We start from the raw sequence: 15,739 nt of genomic DNA on the forward strand, positions 1-15,739 counted from the left end.
TTTTTGTTTCTTTACTAAAATGGGCTTTATACTAGCGACACTATTAATACCTGGTTTATAATATGCTCTTAGCCTTACAATCTATTCATATTCTTTTATTTCTAAAATATAATTAAAATCTCCACCCCTTATACTCATAACTACATTGTCTATCACCCTAAAATTAAAATAATGTCCTGGACCATTGTCAATTATGTGCTTACTCAGTGCATCGTGTTTATACTTTTCCTAATGTCTGATTTGTGCTTCACTATTCATTCCTTTAATTTCCTGGTAGTTTTTCCCACATAAAATGAGGGGCAGGCTACACAGGTAGCTAGGTATACTACTTGTACCATGTTACAACTTGCATAACAAAAAATACATATTCTTTGTTTGTTATAAGATGCACACATTTATTCTCTCCTTTATAAATATTATCACAACAGCTACAATTAAAACACTTAAAGGTACCTGTTCTATTAGATATGCTTCTTCCCTTTGTTGTTATTTGCTTAAAGTCTTTATAACATAGCTTTAACCTCAAACTTTCAGAGATCCTATAGGCAAATTAAGGTCTTTCTTCTATTATTTCTCTAAGTTTGGGCATTGCCATCAAAATTGTCCAAGTTTTTCATATTATTTGATTCACTTCTTCCATTTTTAAATTATAAGTGGTCTTAATGACAAGATCCCCATAAAACCAGCCCTCAAAAATAGGAGGTTTCTTTTTAAGTCATTTTTAACAAGTTTTCTTTATATGCTTTAATTATAGATTAATAATGTTTTATTTTATATTTTTAAATTTGGTGATGTTTATCATCATATAGTATCATTGTCTTAAATAATATGAATTCATGAAACCTTTTTGTATAAGTATGCAATACTTGTTATTTATTATTTACTCAGTTTGCATATTAACTAATTATGATGTCATTATGTAATTTAAAATGTAATTGAAGGCGTCCTTAAATATATATATAAGGTGTATACTGAATTGATTTGTATTTTCATGGTTTGAAGAAGCCACCTCGGCGAAAGTGCTTACCAGATATCTGTCAATAAAAGATTTGATCTTTATAAAGAAGTCGTGACAGCAGTTTATCTTTTTGAGTTGGATATATCATTTACTTTTATCATTTACCTTTGGTCTGAAGAGACTTTTTGTATGCTTTTTACTATCACCTGCATAGTTTTGATCTTGAGCTGTCTTTATTATAAGATTTTATTTTTTTTACTTCTTGCTCAAGAAGGCACATTTTCCTGTGGTGCTGTTATTTGATTATTTTTGCACTTATTCTTTGAAGTAACCACAGGAAGACCATGGCAGACCCTACTGACAACTTAGTTGAATTGCTTTACATTCCAAATAAGACTGTAAGAGAAAAAACGTCCCACACTCAACTTTTGGACTGTGTTATTGGTGATGTCAACCCATTAATCTACTTTGAAGCCACTGCTATGGGAAGTGAAGAGACTCCAAGCAACATTGACTTTAATGCTCTAAATGCAGCATTTTCAATGCTTGAGACCAATTTATTGAAGCTGAAATGTCTTCAGATGCAACGCTTCCATTTTGAAGCATGCATTAAGAAAAGAATAATACCGAGAGGACTCAGAATCCTAAAGATGCCAACAACAGGAAACACCTACCCGGAATTGTTGTATTGCTGGCAACAGCTTAACATTGAGGTGAGCATTAGTTATATATCTCTTCTCGATTAATTTTTTGCACCGGAAGAAACTAAACTGAGAGAACTTATTCAAAATCAACAAATTGACATATCAAAATTTTACTGAAACTGTTGTTGATTCGTTGATTGAACGCTTGATAGATAGTGTTTCTTTGTTTGAAAAACGCTTGTTAGAACAGAAGAAACACAAGCTCCAAATAGACATATATGACTTTTCTCATGGCCAAGTCTTTACCTGACTCAGGAATGGCACTAATAATAGGCAAGACAATAGTGGTAACAGTAACAGTTTGTCACATGTATTAGTTTCAAATTCCACAAGTGTTAACCTTGCAAATAACAGTAGAAACTCTTTAGATAATGCAATTGCTCTAAATGTTAATAATGTTGTTAACAATAGCTACGCTGATATAAATGCTGATACTAATAATATTGTGAATTCAGTTGCTGTTGTAGTAGATGAGAATTTGGATCTAGAGTCTAACATAGACGTTAATAATACTAACAATGCCACTATAGAGGATTGTAGTGCTTTAGTTAGTAGTATTGAATCTGTACAAGAAAGTAGGTATAATCCTGAGCTGCCTGCCGCTCATACATCTCTAGAAACAGAAACTGAACCAGTTGTTCATAGAAAAACTATTTTACACTCAAGTAATTCTAGTAATACTCAATACCCTGCCCCTTTCCCAATTACGAACATACACAGAAGGGGAAGAAGTCGCTCTATGAGCAGGGGAAAGCAAAAAAGAAAAGCCCCAGGAGGAGAGTTGAAAGAACCTACTTTGAAGAAAATGTGGGAGAAAATGACAATAACCTAGTCTGGAACCTCTCACATAGACCCTTAGATAAGTATCAGTTAGAAGTTTTAAATAAGGGCCTTTCTTTTATACCCACCACAAACAGTAATATGATAGATACTATTTTTAGATATTAAATTGTTTGCCCGTAATATACAATTAAAGTTGTTGTTTAACAATGATGTTAGCAATACTCAACCATTACAATTTTGTAAACCTAGTGCTTTTGTACCTAACTTTCATCCCTTAGTGGATGCTTTCTGTAAAATGATCGAATATTATATTTATTCTACTTCTAAAAAATCATATGTTAATTCTAAGAAAGATAACTTAACTACTAGACAGAAAAAGGCCCTAAATAGTCTTAAGAATGATAGGGACATTTCAATCAGACCAGCCGATAAAGGTGGTCCGGTGGTTGTGTTAGATAGGGATGACTATAATTATTATATGAAGGAAATGTTGAGTGACATGACATTCTATTCACCTATTACCATGCAAGATGTCCAAGGACACATCTCAACGGTATATAATACATTGGATGATTTGAATAGAAGTGGGATAAGCACAACAGAAATGTTTAACTTTCTATGGGTTGAAAATTCATTAATCCCCACCATCCAAGGACTACCAAAATTTCATAAAGACCCTATACATCCACCAATGAGACCCATCGTGGCAGGCAGAGGTTGGGTCACTGAACCCTTATCAGTATATATAGAGAAAATGTTGAGACCAGTGGTTGACTTGAATCCATTTATTCTTAGAGACTCTAAACAATTTTTATTAGATCTATATAAGGAAACAGCAAGCATACCAGATAACCTCCCTTATCTATTAGTCACGATGGATGTCAAGTCCCTCTTTACTATCATTCCCAATCAACATAGATAGTATCCAGCAGTACCTAGCACACTACAGCGACACCTTAGATTCCAAGATAGATTTTATCTGTTTGTTATTGGAGACAGTGTTAGAGAACATTTTTCTCTTTAATAATGAACTGTTCCTGCAGAGGGATGGTGTAGCTATGGGCACATCTTGTGCCAATAGCTATGCCATCCTAGTGATGGCCATGTGGGAAAAACAGAAATTGTTTCCTTTACCTCGCTACAGGAAGCATGTCATCTTCTATAGAAGTTTTGTAGATGACTTGTTTCTTCTTTGGGCAGGTAGCGAGGGTGATCTGAGCAGTTTCTTTGAGGAAATAAATTCACTTACAAATTTTTTTGAAATTTACCATGACAGCCTCATCACTTGGAATTCCTTTTTTGGGTGTTTTTATTGAACGTCTAAGCAATGGCAAACTAAATACAGGTGTGTACAGGAAGCCCTGTTATAAAAATATATTATTACATAGAGAAAGCATGCACCCTAGATATGTTTTTAATAACATTATTAAAGGCCAGGCAATTCAGGCATCTAGACTAAATCCTATGCAAGGTAGCTTCAGAATAGAATTAGCAGGCCTTCATGATAGGCTACTAACAAGGAAGTACAGAATAGATGAAATTTTAACAGGCTTCCAATGTATAGAGTATCTTAGGTCAGATAGAGCGTGCCCTTACTTTTCAGAGCAAGGCAACAAACAGTACACTATAAAAAGTAATACTATTAACACCAATGCACCAACACAGAAAATAACATTGGGCCAGATTCACGAAGGCTTGCACAGAGCCTAAGAGTAGAGTAAGACTCCATGCAGCCAACATGTCTGCCGAGCAATCCAGGAAAAGCCGACAGGAGCGTGCAAGAGAGCTCCTAAAATGACTCTTGCACAGACAGGGTTAGTTTATGCAAATTACCTCATTTGCTGCTGAAAGCTATGCAAATGAGGTAAATTTGTGATCCAGGAAACACTAACCTGTCCGAGTAAGAGTAGTGTTATTTGCAGAAATGTACTCGGTTGACAACTGAGTACCATTCTGCAAATAGCAAAACGGAGCCACGGCAGCTACAAATAAAGGATGCCTCCAGTTGAGGAAGCATGCCAATGGCCAAATATACGGCCATTGGCATTTTTATCTGTTGCAAAATAAAAAAAATAATTTTTTTCCTCGCTCTCCGATGTTTAAGCATAGTGCAGCGCCGCGCAAACGTGCTGTGCTCTAAAAACCAGAAAAACAAAAAATAAAAGCCACAAATAGGGATTTTATTCAAAATATTCATCTTCCATGCAAGTGAATGGCAGGCTGAAAACAACATGACTACTGAGTAGAGGTTGCTAAGGGGGAAGCACAGTCTGAGAGATGTAACCAAGCATTAGTAGGCAATCCTATGCAAATGAGAAGAAGGATAGTGAAACCCAATTTTTCCTGCTATGTGAACCATGTCCCTAGAGTGTAAGAGTAGGATAAGGGGAGTAACAGAGTAGAAGATGGGTGACATCATGAGGGGATATGTATCAAAAAGACTGTAAGCTTATTGGAGCAGAGTAGCATGTGTTTTCTGTAAGTTACTCAGGACTAAAAGAGGTGTATCTACAGTTGTCTAAACTGAAATCCAGAAACCAAAGCTGTACGCCTTGGCTATCACTAAAGTTCCTTGCAAAGCTGCTTACACTGTGTGCGTGTGCGTGTGTAAACCTGTCTAAGCCTGTGTGCACCCCTGTAAGCTTGTGTAAGGCTGTCTAAGCTTCTATACACAAATGTGCACCCGCCTAAACCTGTGTAAGCCTGGGTAAGCCTGTGTGCACACATGTGCGCTCGTGTACGCGTGTTTGCACTTGTTTGTGCGGCGCTGCCCCCTGTGGAAACAGAAATAGGAAAAGGAAGGAAAAGAAGTGGTAGAAAGTTAACCAAGGAGAACTAGCAGAGCTGCCAGGTGAAACCAATCAGAATCAGCCAATTACACAGGCAGTACGCTAGCCCAGCCCAGCCCAGCACTTAAAACTCTGCAAACAACATTCCCCCATGTTTTTCTCAGAAACACTGCAACACTGCAGTCTACAAAGAGAAGTGAAAACTTAAAAAGCTTAAACTGAGACATAAAAATGTTCGGGACTGCCATTGCTGTTATAAGGCAACATGTGCAAGATGCTGAGGGTGGTGCCATTGTGAATGCTGCTGAGCAACCCACAGTGAGGAGACGGAGAAGAGTGTACAGACCCAGGGTAACCTACCAGGGGCTACACGAGCTGGAGATAGTGGAGCGCTATAGAGTGGACAGAGACCGCCTGCAGCAAATTGTTGAGCTGTGCAGGCAGATACACAGAATCAACAGAGGGGAATCCATCCCAGTGGAAAGCATGATATGTATTGGCCTAAGAGTACCAGAAACAGGTACCTTCCAGAGACCAACTGGTGATATGATGGGGATTTTACAGGCATGAGCATCAAGGGTATTGCACCAGTTCCTGAATGCTATGTCAGCACATGTCGGTGATCATGTATATTTCCCCAATTCCTGTGAGGTATTGGCCAGCAATATGCATCTCTTCCAGCAAATAGCAGAATACCCTGAGGTAGTGGGTGCAATTGACTGCACGGGCATACACATCAAAGCACTAGCTGGTGAGCGGGGTAAGGCCTGCATCAACCGCAAGGGCTTCCGCTCCATCAACTGCCAGGTCATGTGTGATGCCCAGGGCATAATACTGAATGTGTGTGCTGGCTGCCCTGGAAGCTACCAAGATTCCCATATCTGGCATCTGTCGCAGCTGTACCAGACATTTGCCAATGGGGACATCTGTGACGGTCACCTAGTGGGGGATGCTTTATACACACTTGAGCTGTGGCTGATGACACCCATCAGAAATGCACACACACCTGAACAAGAACTCCATAATGAGGCACACGCATAAACACAAAATGTAATCGAGCATGTGTTTGGGATGCTCAAGTCATGGTTCCGGTGCCTGGACACAGCTAGTAGAGCCTTGCAGTACTCACCAACTACATGTACCCAATTTGTCATGGTATGTGCCATGCTGCATAATATGATCCTGAGAAACCAACTGCAGCAGGAACAGCATGGGGCAGGGCCAAATATCCCCCCACCATTGCCAAGGCCTGCACATGAACAGTGTGACTCAGAGGAGGAACAACCTGAGCCTGCCCCAGTAGGCAGAAGGAGGCATGCCCAGTATGCCTTATCCTTGGCAAAGAGGCAATGCATAGCACATACACTGGCTCAGTAGGAACCCTGGAAATGATACCTCTCTCTGACATGCACATAAAATAAAAGGGATGCCTAACTTGACACTACCTGTTTCCAAACATGTATAGGCAGTGTACTATGTGCATCCAACATAGGCAGCCCTGCAGCACCACCTGAGGCATGATTGCCATGTTTTAAGCAATATAAAGCAGTGCTAAGCAGCTTTCACCAATATCTAGTATATGTAAACAAAATTGCTTGTGCAATTTTGGGCAAGGTCAGGGCAAGTTGAGCAAAGTCAGTTAAACATGCTCATATCTGCTTTACTGCTGCTTAAGCAGTCTGGTCTGGCAAGCATGAAAATAAAAAGCACTTACAGGCCTTGAACCCAGGATATTGTACACTGCAGGCACAGTACTGAACCACTAAGCCATGATAGCATTGCAGTGGCACAGACACAGCAGGGCAATTGTACATTAATGCAAACACAAAGCAATGCTGTATTATGCTCCTAAACAGGCAAATGGGTGACCTTCCCCACACGTCTATGCAGACAGAGAAGATAAGGCCAGGCGTTGTGATGTGGGTTGTGTAGGCTATGAAGTCGCAAGCTAATATATGTGACATTGGACGCTATGATCTGTAGTACAGTAGTATGCCTCAAGCCAGTACAATAGGCAACAGTACAGACTGTAATGGTGTCCTGTACATAGCAGTGCAGGCACAGCAAATGCGTATAAGTGTCAGGTGAATCCCACATCCTATGTGCACCCACAGTAACAATCCGGTGTGCCCACGGGTAGAAATGTACAAAGAATAGCTGTCACCCCTGTATGTAGAAATGTTGATAAGTCTATGCAAAGTGTCTCCTGGAAGCCCTGCAAGCATAGCATGATCCCTGTTGATCTATGACACAAAGGTGAGCCCTTCTGTAAAAATACAACTTGATTTACCATACACATATAGTATAAATGTGTATACTGTGCATGCTCACACACTCCAACAAATGTAGTGGGTTTCATTCAGCATCACACTGAAAGGTCATACTGGGCATGATCACACACACAGGCTAAATACGGATGTGATAATAAGGGATCTATGGACAAATGTGTATAGTCATCTCTACTTCCAGAAACACATTTACAAAGTTATCTGAAAATCCTGCTATGTGTTCACACAAACTGCCAAGGTCTGTGCATGTAGGTCAAAGGAGGTTGCCACAACTCAGCAGTCATCAGACCTGTCAGAGAGTACCACAACACACTTGCAATGAATCTAGGCATGTTCAGCAGCTAGAAACACCAATGACGTACCTTAACAAGAGGATTACTGGCCTCAAATACTTGCCCTATGCAACAAGACTGAAATGTAACCCAATCTGTACTCTGTTGCATACTGTCTACTCAGGAGATCTCTGACCAACAGACAGGTCCATGTCATGGTTACACTCAGATCTGTTCTGAGTTACAGCTCAATGGCACTAAATGTACAGAGCCAACTGCTATTGCCAACACCCTGGCTGATAGGATCAATATTAACTTTACCCCCCCTCTCACCCATGAAAGAGCACATGTCTATAATGGAAGACTGCAAAGTTGCTGTCATCACGGTTGCACAGGTAAAAAACACTCTCCAAAGCCAGTATCACAGCAGCCATGGGACTAGATAACTTCCCAGGCTGTGTAGTATCTACATCCCTGAAGTAAACATTAACATGGAAGGCCTGTGGCTACTGAAATTTTTAGAGGACTGCAAACTAGGAGCCATCATTGTAAACACTAAAGATGTGGACATCCAACAAAAGGGCCTCACTGAGCAGATGGCTGTTGTCCAAGCCATGGGCTGTAGCTCAATGCCAAAAGATGCATTATCATCACCTTTGTTAAAAACACTGTAGCCAAGAACTACAACATAGGTGGTAGTATACTTCACACTGTAAGCGTGACAAGAGACCCTGGGTCACAGGTGGACAGTGGATACAACTGTGATGAGCACATTCCCACAGTAGTCAGGAAACCCTCTTATGTGGCACACCTCATCACAAAATATGTCTCATGCAGAATAGAAGAGGACATTGTTCTCCTCTACTCACCACTCACTAGAACTCTAAAAGAGTACAACGCCATTGTTGCTATGTACATCACAAGACAACTACAACAACTGGAAAGCCAGCAGCGATACCTCACAAAGAGCATTAGTGGCCTGAAATACATGCCATACACAGACCATGGCAAAATGCTAAATCCGTACTCCCTTGCATATCGTCTACTCAGAGGTGTTCACTGCATAACATACAAAGCTATGTCAAACACAGAGCTGTTGTATATGATCCACATAAAACACTCACAATCACCCTGACCTTTGGACCCAAAACCACGAGTGAAATACAAAAGGAAGGGGTGTAGCCATTTACCTTATGGATATCCACACCTATAGGTTATTGGCACAGCATGAGGCCTTGGAGACCATGCAAGTGCAACTAACATTGGGCAAACTGCCCATCAGATTGTAGCCTGCTACAGATCATGTACCTTGTCTCAGGAACCTCACTCAGTATTCTGGAGAACAATGGCAAATATAAAGGTCCTATCAAACACCATTATATGAGGAGATTACAACTACCCTAACATTGACTGGGTGAATTACTTGTATACAACATCCTTTGCCCAATGTGTCCTAGAGTTAAGAAACTCTAACACCCTGGAACAGCTGGTCAGCATGCCCACTAGAGGTGACAACATACCGGACATGATCATCACCAACATGGGGTACCAGTGTTCCACAACAGAGATAAATCCCTTGCTGGTAATATCAGATCATTAAGTAATCACACTGGACATCCACATCCCGCCCCCACACCCAGTCAATGAAACCACTGTGGAGACATTTGCAAAAGCAAACTGCACACTTCCCAAGACCAAAGTGGAACGTTCCGAAGACCCCTTGCTATAGGATAATGGTATGCAAGCTGCAGAATCATTTACAAGTGCATCCTATGAGCATCTACAGGGATGCATGGAATGAGACATCACAAATACAACCAAGATGCACTTCTCCAAAAATAGGACAACAACCAGGTGTTTGTTGTCCATAAATAAGCTAGACAAGAGAAGGAGGAAATGAACACATGATAGATGCAACTTCACTAAAGGAAAGGCGTCACTGATCATTATCAGGAAGAAACAATGATCACTCATAAAATAATCCAAGGATGGTTTCTAATGACAAATAGCCAAGGAATGTAAGAATAACAACCACAAAGCCTTCGGTAGCTATACCAGACATATAGGTGTCAACTTCCAAATATGCTGTCAGTTACTGAAAAAAGGAATGACATACACCAAACCAACTTTCTTTGCCCACACCCAGGGGGACAAGTTCAGTGTAAACTCCCCCACCTCACCCCCAAAAGGGCCTGTGTCCATTACAGAAGGATGCAAAGACCCAGACGTCATGGACATGCAGGTAAAGACAGCTCTCACCAAAGCTAAGAACATAGCAGCAATGTGACTGTATGTTGTCCCCGGCTGCATCTTACACTAGGCCCATAAGGAACTACACCCTCACCTACATTCACTGTCCAGACTCAAGCGTACCACAGGCTATGTACCCAAAGAATGGCATACACTAACAGTCATCCAGCTCCACAAAGGGTGTGGCAAAACAGAACCTGGAAACCATTGCCCAATATGTGTACTCAGTCTGGTCTACAGAGTTATTGAGCAAATTGTCATGGAACCCATACACTGAGACATTGGAAATCTCCAGACACTGGACTCTACACAACGTTGCCTTGTTAAATGCAGAGCCTGGCTCCCAAACCTAGTTGACTTATTTAAAACAGTTACCATAAACATAGATGGAGGTGAAAGTAGTCCACACAGCCCACCTGGACCTCACTAAGGGCTTACTACACCATCCCCCACTCTGTCATCATGGACAAGTGTACCAGCTTGAACATGAACAGCTATGTCACAGGATGGGTGGCCAAGTGGCTTACAGATCAAACACAGACGTTTATAGTTGCGGGTGCCATGTCCAACTCTAAGCCAGTCACAAATGGCATCAAACAGGTTTTGGTCCTGGGACCCGACCTGTTCAGTAGATACAGCTCAGAGGTACAGGCAAGCATGGCAGGTGTATAGCTGAACAGGTTTGCAGATGATTGGAAACTGTGGTCCATAATTGACTGTACAGCCGACACAGACATCCTCCAGAAGTGTCTTACAGAGGCAGATACCTGGTGTCAAAACAATGCCCTCAAGCTGAATGGCAAAGAATGCATAGTCATCCCCTTTGGGTAATACAAAGTGCACACAAATTACCACATAGGTGGTAATCCAGCATGTACGGAGAAAGTCATTATGGCCCTGGGGACACAGGTAGATAGTAAACTCACCTTTGATGATCACATGGCCAAAGTGTTTAGACATTCCTTCAATGTAGGCCATCTAATGTCACCTAATGTAACCCACTTCATATAATCTGATTATGTCACCAACCTACAAATATACCTGTGGAAAAATTAGCTCATAGTCATGTGTATAGTGAGCCGTGTTAATGTGTACTTTTTTTTTAGTATTTTGAAGTAGGTAGGTAGGGGTTTGAATCCTGCACTGGACAACTGTGTGATTGTGCGTGGTCTCCTTGGGAAGGAACAACCTTTTAGGAGAGTAGTGAAACACCTCAAAAGCGGTAAACTAACCTTTGTCAAGTCTGATGATGTCACCATCCTACAAATATACCTGTGGAAAAAATAACTCCCAGTAATATGTATAGTGCGTTGTGTTAATGTGTACTCCTCTAATATATTGAGTTAGTTAGATAAGGGTTTGAATCCTGCAGTGGACGACCTTGTGTGTGGTCTCCTTGGGAAGGAGCAGCCTTTTAGAAGAGTAGTGAAACACCTCAAAAGTGGTAATCTAACCTTTGTCAAGTCTGATGATGTCACCATCCTAAAAATATACCTGTGGAAAAAATGGATCCCAGTAATATGTATAGTGTGTCGTGTTAATGCATACTCTTATAGTATCATGAAGTAGTTAGGTAGGGGTTTGAATCCTGCACTGGCCAACTGTTTGTGTGTAGTCTCCTTGGGATGGAGCAACCTTTTAGGAGAGTAGTGAAACACCTCAAAAGTGGTAATCTAACCTTTGTCAAGTCTGATAATGTCACCATCCTACAAATATACCTGTGGAAAAAAATGCTTCCAGTAATATGTATAGCACGTTGTGTTAATGTGTGTTCCTCTGCTATCATGAAGTAGTTAGGCAGGGGTTTGAATCCTGCACTGGACAACTGTTTGTGTGTGGTCTCTGTGGAAAGGAGTAACCTTTTAGGAGAGTAGTGAAACACCTCAAAAAGCAGTAAGCTAACCTTTGTCAAGTCTGATGATGTCACCATCCTACAAATAAAGCTGTAGAAAAAAGTACTCCCAGTAATATGTATAGCGTGTCGTGTTGATGTGTAGTTCTCTAGTGTCATGAAGTAGTTAGGTAGCGGTTTGAATCCTGCGTTTGGGGAGTATGTGTGTGACACTGTTGGTTAATGTGTTGTGGGTTTTGCTTTTACTACTGTATGACATATCAGTATGCATTGCACATGTGAGCTAGCTGTGTAGCAAATACATATACGGACATGTTACCTCAATGATTGCATGTGTGAGAACCCTGCTTTCTCCAAGAACACAGCTGTCATCCTTGCCAGACTGTGCTGCTGATTCCCAGACCTTAGGTCATATCTGTATGCTTGTGACAAGCCCAGCCACTGCAGTGATCCCTGGCCTAAGTCATCTGTGTCACACAAAGTCATTAAGGTTCCTATTGGAATGTGTGTGTGTGAGTGTCTATGGCCGAGTTATATGTCAGACCTGTTCAAATGCAGCAAAGTCTGTCAATGATGACTATTCATAACAGGTGTTGAGCAACCTTTGTGGATATGCATGCAGACCCCTTATTGCTTATGTGATCCACCGAGGGATCTCAAAATACCTTTGGAAATGTGATTAACAAAGGACAGATGACATAACACTTGGTTGCATGTACACATCGGTACCTGTTTATCATATTGGTGGCTACTACCTATGTGGTACTGTGGGGATAATGTGTTCCGTAAAGGTGGATGACTATGCTTAGATTGGCTTATAGCTTTCCAGCATGGGTTTGACAACAGGCATCTGTCTGTATGATACCCTTGTGCAGGATGTGTGTGTCATCTGGAGAATGCATTATAGGCCACAGTATGCATTACCAGACATGGACGGATATATCCCTACTGTGATTGCTTGTACCTAAGAGAGCTGTATGCCAAACAGGAGTGGTGTCAGTAATGGATGCAGGTGAATACCAGTGGTTACTAGCATAGTATAGTACCTGAAGGATCCAAATGTTGCTGTGTGTCCTACATCTGTGTGTCGGTTGTCATGACATCATCTAACAATTGGTTATGGTCAGGCTGTGAAATTGATGTATACTACCAGAATGCAAAACAATGACAGATAGTAACAGTATCACCCACAGCACAGTGTCAAACCATGTCATACACACATGTGTAGTCAGGTTCCGAAATGTGTGTAGTACAATGCATACTGGCCACCAATAGAAACTATGGAGTGTTACTGTAAAATACAGAGCATGTCACCCTGGCCATGTGTCCACTATGCACGTACATGCAGACAGTACACCTCCACCATGTTCACAACTGTACACCTGCAAGTCTGTGCTACACACATCCCACACATACTGTCCACTCTCTAACACATGCTGCCAATACTGCACACATCAGCCAAGTGGCACATGGCCGGACAATACACAATTGGAACCAACACTGGTGTAAACAACACTACAATGACAATCATAGCATTAATGCATCATGCCTGCTCAGCTACAACTTCAAGCGTATCATTACACTGTACTGCTGACAACATGCTAACATTGCTATACTGCTATAAAGACACCCTGTGCATCAGCATCCTGGTAGCCTGTTCCTGCATCGATGTTACAGATGACAGGAGGTGGCACAGGTTTCGTCATATGCACAGGGTGTGTTTTTGGTTTGCCAGAGGCCTACAGTGAGCCATCCAATCAACATGTATGTTTGTGTGTGTGTGTGTGTGTGTGTGTGTGTGTGTGTGTGTGTGTGTGTGTGTGTGTGTGTGTGTGTGTGTGTGTGTGTGTGTGTGTGTGTGTGTGTGTGTGTGTGTGTGTGTGGGGCAAGAATAATGGAATGGGCCAATGTTGATGTAATGTGTGTGAGTATGTGTTAGCCCTAGGTGTCTGGAGTATGTGTGTGTGTCTGCATGCACACAGTTCCACCATGTGGCTGCCATATACGGGTATTTGTTGGACAGCCACAGACTGTACCTGCGAGGCTTCACAGATAACCGTCTCTGTCCACAGATATGGTACCTGTGCCCGGCAGGGCTGCTACTGACACTATCAGGTACTAAGCCAGACTGGGTACTATCCCCAGAGGTGGATGGATGTACACTGGACACATGTCCCTGTTGGGACTGGCCAGAACCATGTGCACATGGTCTCCTAGGACGTTCTATGGACAGCCCACCCCCAACATTGCTGGGGCTGGTACTGGCACTACGGGAGCAGCTTGAGGGATGTCTGCGGGGACTACCAGCTGCTGATGTTGCTGGCATACATCCACATTGATGACTCAACTGTCCCGCACTGTCCTGACACATGGACATGACATTGCAGAGGATATCTAATGTCTCTCTTCAACGTCTATCAGTGACCTCGGTGTAATGACGGATGGCACCTGCTAGGTCACAGATACTGTCAATGACAGTGGTGTTATGTGCCCTCTGTGCCCTTAGTCCCTGTCTGGTGTACCGTTCCATACGTGCCTGTGCCTCCATAACAGCCTGGAACATGCGTGACATTGTCAGACCTATGGCACATCTGCCAGTGGCATGATGAGCAGCAGTGCTCCTACGAGAACCACTGCACATCTGCCTATGTGGTACCCTTCCAGACATCTGGGTATGGCTGCTGTGTTAGGATGCATGTGCCATGGATACCACACTGTCCTGGCCAATGTCAACTGTACACTGCCCCTCAGCTATGGGCATTGGTGATGGATGTATTGGCAGTATGACTGTATGCATGGATGGGGTGAACAGCTGTGTACTGTCGATTGGTGGCCCAAAAACAGACCCTGGCAAACATGCCTGTGCCTCAACACACCTATCATCAGTATCACTGTTTTGCTCGGTGACATCAGTTTCCCTGCTGCAGTGAACAAGCCCAAGGTCAGCACCTGTGAGAGGAAGACAGGAAACACACTTTGCAAACTGTACATGATGTTGGCACACATGCACACATGCACACATGAACACATGTACACATGAACACATGCACACATGCACACATTAACACATGAACACATGAACACATGCACACATGAACACATGCACACATGCACACATGAACACATGCACACATGCACACACATGCACTCATCACTAAAACACACACACACACATACACACACACACACACACACACACACACACACACACACACACACACACACACACACACACACACACACACACACACCAGCAATCCAGAACATACTCAATAGCAGGTGATGGTAGGGTACAGTATCACAAGGCAAACAGTTATATCACACGTGTCAGCATGCAGGAAGTGTGCTTCCCAACAGCATGCAGTGCAGGTGTTGACAGCCCTTGCCAATAACACTATACATGTATTTGATGCATATGTGTTGTTGTTCAGTGATTGGCCTTACCCTGGAATGCACTGTGTACATGGACACAACAGTGCTGTGCAAGTATTATAAGCTCTGCAATTTTCTGTGCACCATCTCTCACAGGTATACATACCAGGGCTGGATGTTTATCTGTGTGTCACATAGATATCCATTTCTGATTAGAGCATGTCATACAAATATGTATTATTGTGTGTATTAGTAATATGCTTAGTGCATTTAGAGCTTAAAAAGGGTTAACACATTTATTCTATTTCATACTGCATAAATCTGTACAAACTGCAGATGCTTTCTGACCTTGTATTGCCAGCTAACATCTTTGCTTATGCTTGGAAATTTACTGAGAAGAAGATGATTTCTGCTTGTGTTAGGAAAATAATGAAGAGAACAATACTACTTGTATAAATGTTATGAGGCTTA

Source organism: Protopterus annectens, chromosome 1.part0, assembly GCF_019279795.1.
Source record: "Protopterus annectens isolate FY-2018-M chromosome 1.part0, PAN1.0, whole genome shotgun sequence".
Lineage (NCBI taxonomy): Eukaryota > Metazoa > Chordata > Ceratodontiformes > Protopteridae > Protopterus > Protopterus annectens.